The following is a 9,663-nucleotide window of genomic DNA, read 5'->3' on the forward strand; positions in this document are numbered from 1 at the left end:
AAACTACCCCTATATATACTACTCTTCTGATCTTTTAGTTGGCTCTTCAAGTCTTGGATATGGGCCGTTGATCTTTAGTTGAAGCAGTTACAGACTTCATTGGGCTTAGCTTTGCTTGCAGAGAGAAAGTGAGTCAGGCATGGTAGCAAGTTAGTTAGGACGTTAGTGGCATTAACGTTAAGTGTAAATTTGGGTTCGAAAACGTTAGTGATGATAACCTTTTTCACTAACCCTCCAAACCTAATTAACCCACGTTAACTTCAACATTAGTGGCACTAACGTGACCACTAACATTGGCTCTTGGTCCTTCGCAAACGTTATTGGCATTCACCTTTTCCAATAACGTTGCTCCTTGCTTCTTTTCCCCACGTTAGTGATCCATGTTAGTGTAACTAACGTGGCCCTTAACGTGGGTATGCCTAAGTTTCGAGAGCGTTAGTGACACTCACCTTTGTTACTAACGTTTCAAACGCCCCTTCTTCCCACGTTAGTGCCTCACGTTAATTGCATTAACGTGACCACTAACGTGGTGGTGATTGCCATCTCCATCGTTAGTGACAAAGGTGAGTGTCACTAACGTTGGCCTATCATTCCTTGCTCCACGTTACCCTTCACGTTAGTGGTCTTAACGTGACCACTAACGTGGGCAATATTGGCTTAGTCCAACGTTAGTGACAAAGGTGAGTGTCACTAACGTTGGCAATTCCTTGCTCCTCCCATGTTAGAGTTCACGTTAATTGGATTAACGTGACTCTTAACGTGGCCAAGTGTGCTCTTTTGGAATGTTAGTGGCATTCACTTTTACCACTAACGTTGGAGCTCCCCTTTTCCTCCACGTTATCTCCCACGTTAATGTAATTAACCATTAACGTGGCAACTAACGTGGGATATGATGGCTTTCGAAGGCGTTATTGGTGATCACTTTTTCCATTAACGTTGGAAACTTACTCCCATTCCACGTTAGTGGTCACGTTAGTTAGACTAACGTGGCTGCTAATGTGGCTCTTCCTTGCTTCTTTTGTCCTGAAATCAAGCAAATAAAGTGCATCAAAGCTTGGTTCTTAATCATGAGACCATGCATCATCTATTCTATCATTCAATTCATGCAAAAATCTCATGAAATCATGTAAAGTTCATACTGTTTGCTTGAATCAAGGTATAAGTGTATTTTTACCCAAAACTTGCTTATTTACTAAGAAAATGCATGAAACTACCCTAAAACAGTAAAGAAAAGGTCAGTGAAACTAGCCAAGATGCCCTGGCATCACAACACCAAACTTAAAGCTTGCTTGTCCCTAAGCAAGTACTGAAACATAAGAATGATAAATGAAAGAACAAGAGAAACAAATCATTATTAAAGAAGGCAAGTTCTTGGTCTATGGGGTTTCATGCATAGCAACTTAGGTTCATTCTTTTACTGGTTTTCAGGTCCTTATCATGCCCTTGAACCCTCACTTGATTGCACCCTATGAGACTTCTTATTTATTGATCCTCCCTCTTTTCCAGGGTTTATTGTATTCTTGGGCTAAGTTCTCTGTAAGAGGGCGACTCTTTAAGATAAGCTTTCAGCCACTCCCGAACCAGTTGGTACAAGGTGCTAGGTGTTAAGACACCCCTAAGGACTTACTCCCTCAAGTCTCTTTCCCCCATACATACACACCACAGGCACATGGTTTGTTATTTTCTTTCTTGAGACCTTGGTTTCCAGTACCTCTTTAGGATACTAAGTGTTCTGTAGCAAAGGTTGCTCTTGATAGTGGACTTTCAGCTGATAATTCCGGGTTAGTTAACCCAAGTTACCAAGTGATAAGGCATCCCTGAGAGCTTATTCATCCAAGCATATCCTTTGCACAGGAGCACCACAGACATATGCCTCAAGATTCAGACCCTTGGTGCCTAGCCTTATTTTTTATTATTTTCTTTCTTTTTCAAACTCTTTTTGTTCTTTCTCTTTTTCTTATTAGGATCTTGTTGTTTGGCTAATCTCATAGGATGTGTTTCAAGCATGTGATTTAGAGCATACAGTTGCCTATATACCTTGTTGGTGAACCAACTTAGCTAATCAATTACCATACCACAAACATTGAGAACTTACTTTACAAGATGAATCCACTCTTGTTTTTCATAACACTTTCTTTTATTTAGCCTAAAGGACAAGCATACACTTAGGAAAGATGAAAATGAAAATAGGGAACTTAGACCAGCACACATAGACTTAATAACTGAAAATTCTAAAGACAGAATTGAAAATTCCTAAGATACTATGGAAGCATGTTCTATTTCATACAAGGTTTTGAAAACCAGACCGGTCATCAAACCACTTTAGTCACTGGTTTACTGGTTCACTGGTCCAACCGGTCTAACCAGTGGTTCAACCGAAAAAATTGTTTTAGAATAAAATAATAAATAAATTATAAATAAACATCTAAACACTACACAAAAAATCATCAACCAAATTCATATGATCTTATCCAAATACAAACTCAAAGGTTAAATAGTAAAAAAAATATCTAAATATTAAATTTTGACTTTAAGGGTTAACAGGATCACTTAACACCTCAGATTCTAATTTAGAAATGTCAGGAGACAAAGGATTATCAATTTCAACAGAATGTTGAGCTAGTCCAGTTAGAAAAATGTTGATCATTCTGTGGTATTATGCTAACTGAACATGAACCTGAACCTTGCAAGATGACCTTTTCGGTTTAATCTTAGGCAACGTTGCAATCATCTGTTGTAAGAGAGCTCTCTTAGCAACAGATTCTTCTTGCTGAGCAAGCTATAAACGGGATCTAGTGTTGTTTCCAAGTTGAGGTATCAACATAACAAGTAGTCATTGAATAAGAAAGCATAACATATCACCAACTACCTATACACTTTGACTCTCCTTCTACTACCATCATCATCATTCATCAGTTTATTTATATATGGCATTAACAGGTAGCTACCCCACTCATTCAGCAACAACCAGCATTTGATTTTATTTCCATATGATCTTTATCAAAATACAAGAAGAAACCTGATATAAGACACGCCACTAAAAGTGATAGATTGCATATAAAAACGAAGTTGCAAGTTTAATATACTGCTTTTGAGGCTTACACGATAGGCTTTCGGCATCATCATCAACCTCTACAGTAGCAGGCTTTTGATCTTTCCTTTTAAATACCACTTTTCCATAAATTTTAAACAATTCATCATACATCTCATCTATATCTTCACCTACATCCGAAAAAATTTGTCTTTCATGTTACCTGCATCATCATTCATTTATTTGCAAGGCACAAAAATTTACAAATTCTCCAGATTTAGACATAGTACAAAATCTAAAAAGTGAATGAGAGAAGGATTTTCTTAAGAAATTAAAGTGGCCATTAAATTAGTGTTGATTTAACTAAAGTTACAACCCCCTCATATTTCAGAGTCATCAGCAACTAGTAATTACAAAACAGAGCCATCAGTAAATTTGAACAAAAATTTCAAAGCTATCAGCAACTAACAATTACAAAACAGAGCCATCAAAACAGCAGCATAACAAAATCACCAATCACAAATCACAAATCACTTGTCACAAATTCCAAATTTAAAACACTCAGTGCAATAACAAAACAGCAGCTTAACAAGTCACTAGTCAGTAATCATAAATTCCAAACTCAAATCAACAGCATTACAAAAGACCCAAGAAATCACAAATCACAAATTCAACCTCAAATCCTTAAAACAGAGTAACAGACTCAACTTTTCACTAACCTCAAATCAGTAAATCACAGTTTCACTAACCTTCCACTGACAGCGGAAGACGACGGCGGGACGACAGCGACACCACGGCGCAACAGCTGAAGGCCTCGAGCAGCGATTTCACCTGTGAATGGAAGACGTGCCGAACTAGAAAGGGGAGACGCCATGGAGAAGGAGAAGGAAGAGGCCACGGAGACGCCGACACAGACGAACGGCGGAGGCGGTTCCGTCCAAGAAGCTTGATTTTTGGGTTGGGAAGGAGCTAGGGCTTGCTCTTGCTGTGTGTTCTGTGTTGTCTTTCAAAGGAGGGTGTGTTTTGGTGGGGTGAAGGGAGTAACTCGCGTCGAGTGGGTGGGTTTTCCTTTTTTTTTTCCCTTAACAAAATCAAAACGACGGCGTTTTATACGAACCGGTCGGTTTTCGATCCGGTCCAACCGACCGGTTATCGGCCGGTTCAGCGGTTTTCTAGCGGTTTTGTCATCAGCAGTTTTAGTAAGAGGACCGGACCGTTTTCTATGCCAGTTCCCGGTTAAACCGGTTCAATTGGCCGGTCCGGTCCGGTTTTTAGAACATTGATTTCATACATGATTTTCCTTATTTAAACTTGAAAAAGATAAAACGAAGAGGGAACTCCACCACCTTTTACTCATGGGGATGCCCATGCTCTCTCTTTTGTTTATCCTCTTTGTGTCCTTCTTGATTGCTTGAATCCTCATTTCCTTCTGTTGTTTCACTTTCCCCTCCTCTTGTTCTGTCAGGTCTTTGTGAACTGTGTCATACCTTGGGATGGCAGAGTGCAAATTGTGCATGTGCCCAGCCATATAAGTCAACTTGGCCTGAGTGTTTATATTAAATTCTTCCCTGTGGAGTTGCCGTCCTTCATTAAGCACACTAAACTCGTTGAATGTTCTCATCTGAGCTAACTGACGTTGGTTGAGTTCTTGAAGGCGTTTATCTTGATGCTCTTGCCTTTCATTTACTTGATTGATGGCTTGGGTGAGCTGGGAGTGATGCTCCTGTTGCTGCTTCATTTGTCGTTTCTGCCACTCTCCTTGTTGATTCATCCAATTAGAGAGGAGTTCTTCTTGACGATCTATCCTTTGGGATTGAAAGTGTAATTACTGTTCTTGCCCTTCCATATATCTCCTTGCTAGATCTTCAATGGCTCCTTGAATGTGAACCAGATTGATATTGGTTGGATCGTATTGCTCTTCTTGCTGGTATTCTATTTGTTGAGGTTCTTCTTGATGAGGTTCTTCTTGTGATGTTCTTTTCCTTATTTGAGGCCTTCTTTGTTGTTGAGCAGGTACTACATATGTTATGCACTGAAGCATAACTAACCTTCCAGGGTTTATCCAATTTGGATTGCTATCTTCAAAGACCACCTTGGCTTTCATACATAGTCTCAGGATGGTACTGGGGTACAAAAGTCGAGCACTCGGATCACTCTTTTTGGCTGCTTCTTGGATTCCCTCAACTATAATTTCATGTACATTGATGTCTCCACCCCTCATAATGCAATGTAACATAGTAGCTCGAGCAATGTTGACCTCATAATTGTTTGAGACTGGAAGGATAGATCTTCTCATGAGCTCAAACCATCCCTTGGCTTCCGGGATGAGATATCCTCTTCTAATGAATCGTGGCCTCTTATCCGAATACCTTTCCCAATCTGATCCTATGACACACATGTCGTTCACAATTTCTTCAAGCTCATCATTGTCGGGGCCATTACTTATTCTTGCTTGATAACTTGGCTTGTCAGAGGGTTGTGATCTCAAATGAAGAGTACTCATTATGGCATTGGGACTGAAATCTACCTCTGTTCCTCTCACATAGCTACTGAAGGTAGGGGACTTGGTGGTATCTTCTCTGGCCACATTGGCATAGAACTCCTTAATGAGATTTACATTTATCCTTATTTCTGGGTTCGTGAGCTCTTGCCAACCCCTTTGTTCAATTTTCTCTCTAAATTGCGGGCATTCATCATCATTGAACTGGAATGTCAATTCTGGCAATATTTTCTTGTGCTTTATCCGTTCAAATTGAAGCTCATGGAAGGCGGTCTTGAACCTCCCTTCATTAAAAGGAATACTCTCCACCGGTCCCTTTCCCTTTCTCCTCTTGGAGCTCGATGATCCCATGAGTGACTTTTGATATGTGAAGGTGTTGAAGGGTATGGATAGATGATGGAATTTGGCTGGGTTAGGATAGGGTGTAGCTAAGGGAGTGGGTGAGAGTGCTTTTGATGGAATAAGAGGTGTTGAAGGTGTGTTCCGAGAGTGAGAAGTATAAAGAAAGGGAAATTGGCATGTAAAGAGGTACGGACAAGGAGCCACTTATATAGAAAAGTAGTGAGTAAATGAAAGGTGTGGATTGATGGTGTAGGCTAATAATGGACGGATGGGGTTTAGCATGAAATGAGCACAAGGATCACCACTTTTATGATGGGGTTGGTTCGGTCCCCAAGGATATTCTCATTCCAATATTGCATGGAAACATTTCCCAATGCATTCCCTTTGAAGACATGTGTATAGTCCCCCTTTGTGAAGTGGCCGAACCCTCCTTCTTCAATTGTCCCATCAATTTCGTCCAATCTTCACTTCATTTCTCCTACAAGATAAAGGGAACTAATGAGTTCGGATAGTGGCGGTAAAATTAGAAAGTGGAATAACTACTTTTTTAAAAAATTTTTGTTTTTAAATAACTAAGTGCTATTCATGAATACAACCCAACTGACTGATTAATTGTTCATATATGCAACATTGGTGACACCAAACTTAGTTTGTGACCATGTGGTGTAAAAAGGGTTGATTAAGGCTCTAAGAGTAACACAATATGAATTGTGTTCTTGTTCTCTTAGTTTGCCTGGAACACCAAACTTGTTGTTCACTATATGTTGCATACAAGGGTTCATCTAAGTGTTTGTCAAAGTTGATTTGGAATTCATGAACCTTGCTTTATTAACTACTTTAAACATCCTAAAAAGAAACTGAAAGGATATAAAACACATAAAACATGGGTTACCTCCCATGAAGCGCTTCTTTAACGTCATTAGCTTGATGTTTTGCCTTTGTCAGGGTGGTTGGTAATGCTTCAAATCTTCCCCTCTCGCAGTGAATCTGTCTCTGTTGGCTTCATTAAGAATCTCCACATGTTCCAAGGATAGAACTCTGCTGATGGTATAGACTTTAGGTAGCTGAGATGGAATGGTGGGTAGATGAGGTAGAATAACTGGGAAATGAGCAGATATTACTTTATTCCATGGAGAGAAATCCTCTATAGGGATTTTCTTGTTCCTCCATCCCCTTGGTGCCTTCTTCCTTGTTTTTTTTAATGCTACCCTGCTCCTTGTGGCCTCCTTTTCCAGGGAAATTTTGTTTCTGGTCTCGTATGACTCTGGTGGTTTTAGCTCCTCTTGGATTTCCTTTAGCTGTTGCACCTTTTGACTGTTTTATTTACCAATCAAAGGGATTCCCAGGTGTACCGTTTGTGCTTCAGTGCTTGTTTCTTCCACCAGTGCCATATTGTGATCTTCCCTTGGTTCCTTGTTTTCTTGATCTGCTTCTTGTGAGGGTTTGAAGACATTGAAGGTGAGTTGTTCATCATGTATCCTCAGTATTAGCTCTCCTCGCTCCACATCTATAAGTGCTCTGGCTGTGGGTAGGAATGGTCTTCCCAATATGATTGGGTGGAGGTGACTCTCTTCCATCTCCAAGATAACAAAGTCTGTGGGAAGGAAGTAGTTCCCAACCTTTACTACCACGTTTTCAACCACTCCTATTGCTTGTTTTTTAGTTTTGTCAGCCAGCTTGATGACTACGTCTGTGGGCATTAGCTCGTTGATCTAAAGCTTCTTCATGAGGGATAAAGGCATTAAGTTGATACTTGCCCCAGGTCACAGAGTCCTTTGTCAAACCTTGTTTCTCCTATAGCACAGGGAATGTGAAAACTCCCTGAATCCTTTCTTTTTGTAGGTAACTCTGGTTGAATGAGAGCACTGCATTCCTTATTCATCACTATTGTTTGTCCTCCCTTTAGTGAGCTTTTCTTGGTCAGCAGCTCTTTCATACATTTAATGTATGAGGGCATTTGTTGGAGAGCCTTGATAAATGGTATGTTTACATGAAGGGATGCAAACATGTTGAGGAACTTTAAGTACATTCTCCTTTCTACACCACCCTTGAGTCTTTGGGGAAAGGGTGCATAAGGTTCAGAATCTCCTTCTCCCTTAACTCCTTCTTCTGTGTGGAGTTAGGTTCTTGGTCACCCCCTTCTTGCTTCTCTATTGGAATATCTTGAGAGTATTCTAAGGGTTTGTTCAGTTCTTCCTCAGTCCCCTTATCACTTATAGTGACCACCTTGCATTCTTCCCATCTTACTTTCCTTGCTTCACCTCTCGGATTTTTCTTTGTGTCACTTGAAAAGCTATCAGTAGGTTTGGGAATCTACTGAGAGAGGTATCCCACTTGAGACTCCAGCCTCTTGATGGTGTCTCCCTGGTTTTTTATATTAGCTCACACCTCCTCCTTGAACACTTTGTTATCTTGGATTTCCTTGCATATTCCTCCAAGTAGGGTCTCAATTCTGGAAAGTCTATCTTCAGATGGTGATGGTGAGTTGAGGTTGGAGGGGTAAGAAGGGCCATTTTGGTTTTGATATGAATGTTGAGAGGTATTGTTAGGTGAGTTTTGATATGGTCTCTGTGTGGAATGTTGGTGAGTTGCATTGTTGTTGGGGTTGTGACGTCTCTGATCTTGGCCTTGATCCTGTTGATTTCCCCACCCAAAGTTTGGGTGGTTCCTCCAACCAGGATTATAAGTTTTGGAGTATGGATCATGGGTCTGCCTAGGTGAGTTTTCAATATAGTTGGCTTGTTCCTGGTCACCCTCTTCCTCTACATTCACTCCTTCTTGAGCTGCTGATGAGGTGGTGACTGCTGCAACTTGTTTTCTTTCCATCTGCTTGGTAAGGTTAGCCAGTTGCTTGGTGATTATCTTGTTTTGAGCTAGCAGAGCGTCCATGTTGTTCAGCTCCATCACTCCTCGAGTGTTGCCCCTTTCAGAGGCATAGAAGTAGTCATTCTCAGCTACAGTCTCGATAACATATATGGCCTCTTCAATGGTCTTCTTCTTGTTCAGAGATCCCCCAGATGAGTGGTCTACTGCCTTCTTTGATTCATAAGAAAGATCCTCATAGAAGATGTGTAATTGCACCCATTCATTGAACATATCTGGCGGGCACCTTCTTGTCAAGTCCTTAAACCTCTCCCATGCTTCATAGAGAGTTTCACCATTATGTTGCCTGAAGGTTTGTACCTCAGCTCTCAACCTATTGATTCTTTGAGGAGGGTAGAATCTCGCCAAGAATTTTTTCACCACATCTTCCCAGGTTGTCAGACTCTCCTTCGGGAAGGATTCCAGCCATTTAGATGCTTTATCCTTGAGTGAAAAGAGAAACAAAAGCAGTCTATAAGTGTCAGGATGAACACCATTAGACTTCACAGTATCACATATCCTTAGGAAGGTGGTGAGATGTTGATTGGGGTCTTCTTGGGCGCTTCCTCCGAATGCACAGTTGTTCTGAACAAGGGTGATGAGCTGGGGTTTTAGCTCAAAGTTATTGGCATGTATGGTTGGCTTTTGGATGCTACTTCCACAGTTTCCTGGGTTTGGATTGATATAAGAGCCCAGAACTCTTCTCTCTTGCCCAGCATGATTTGCTGGTCCTTCTCTGGCATGGTTGTAAGCTTCTTCTTCATGGTGGTTCTCCACATTCTCCTCCATGTCTGGTTCAAAATACTCCTCCTCTTCCTCAGCACCAACGACTCTCTTTCCTCTTGCTTCCCTCCTTAATCTAAGGAAGGTCCTCTCAGGTTCAGAATCAAAGGAAGTTGAAGCCCTGCTTCTTCTACCTGTCATACAA

General features: G+C 40.8%; 1 long non-coding RNA gene across 1 annotated transcript; it reads right to left on the reverse strand.

Annotated features, from left to right (window-relative positions):
* Positions 2,437–4,099, reverse strand: LOC110269688. The gene is made up of 2 exons (XR_002358451.1): positions 3,103–4,099; positions 2,437–3,019 (listed from the first exon to the last, which is right to left on the reverse strand). It is a non-coding gene; the product is annotated as an uncharacterized LOC110269688 (long non-coding RNA).

Source organism: Arachis ipaensis, chromosome B03 (genome assembly GCF_000816755.2).
Source record: "Arachis ipaensis cultivar K30076 chromosome B03, Araip1.1, whole genome shotgun sequence".
NCBI lineage: Eukaryota > Viridiplantae > Streptophyta > Magnoliopsida > Fabales > Fabaceae > Arachis > Arachis ipaensis.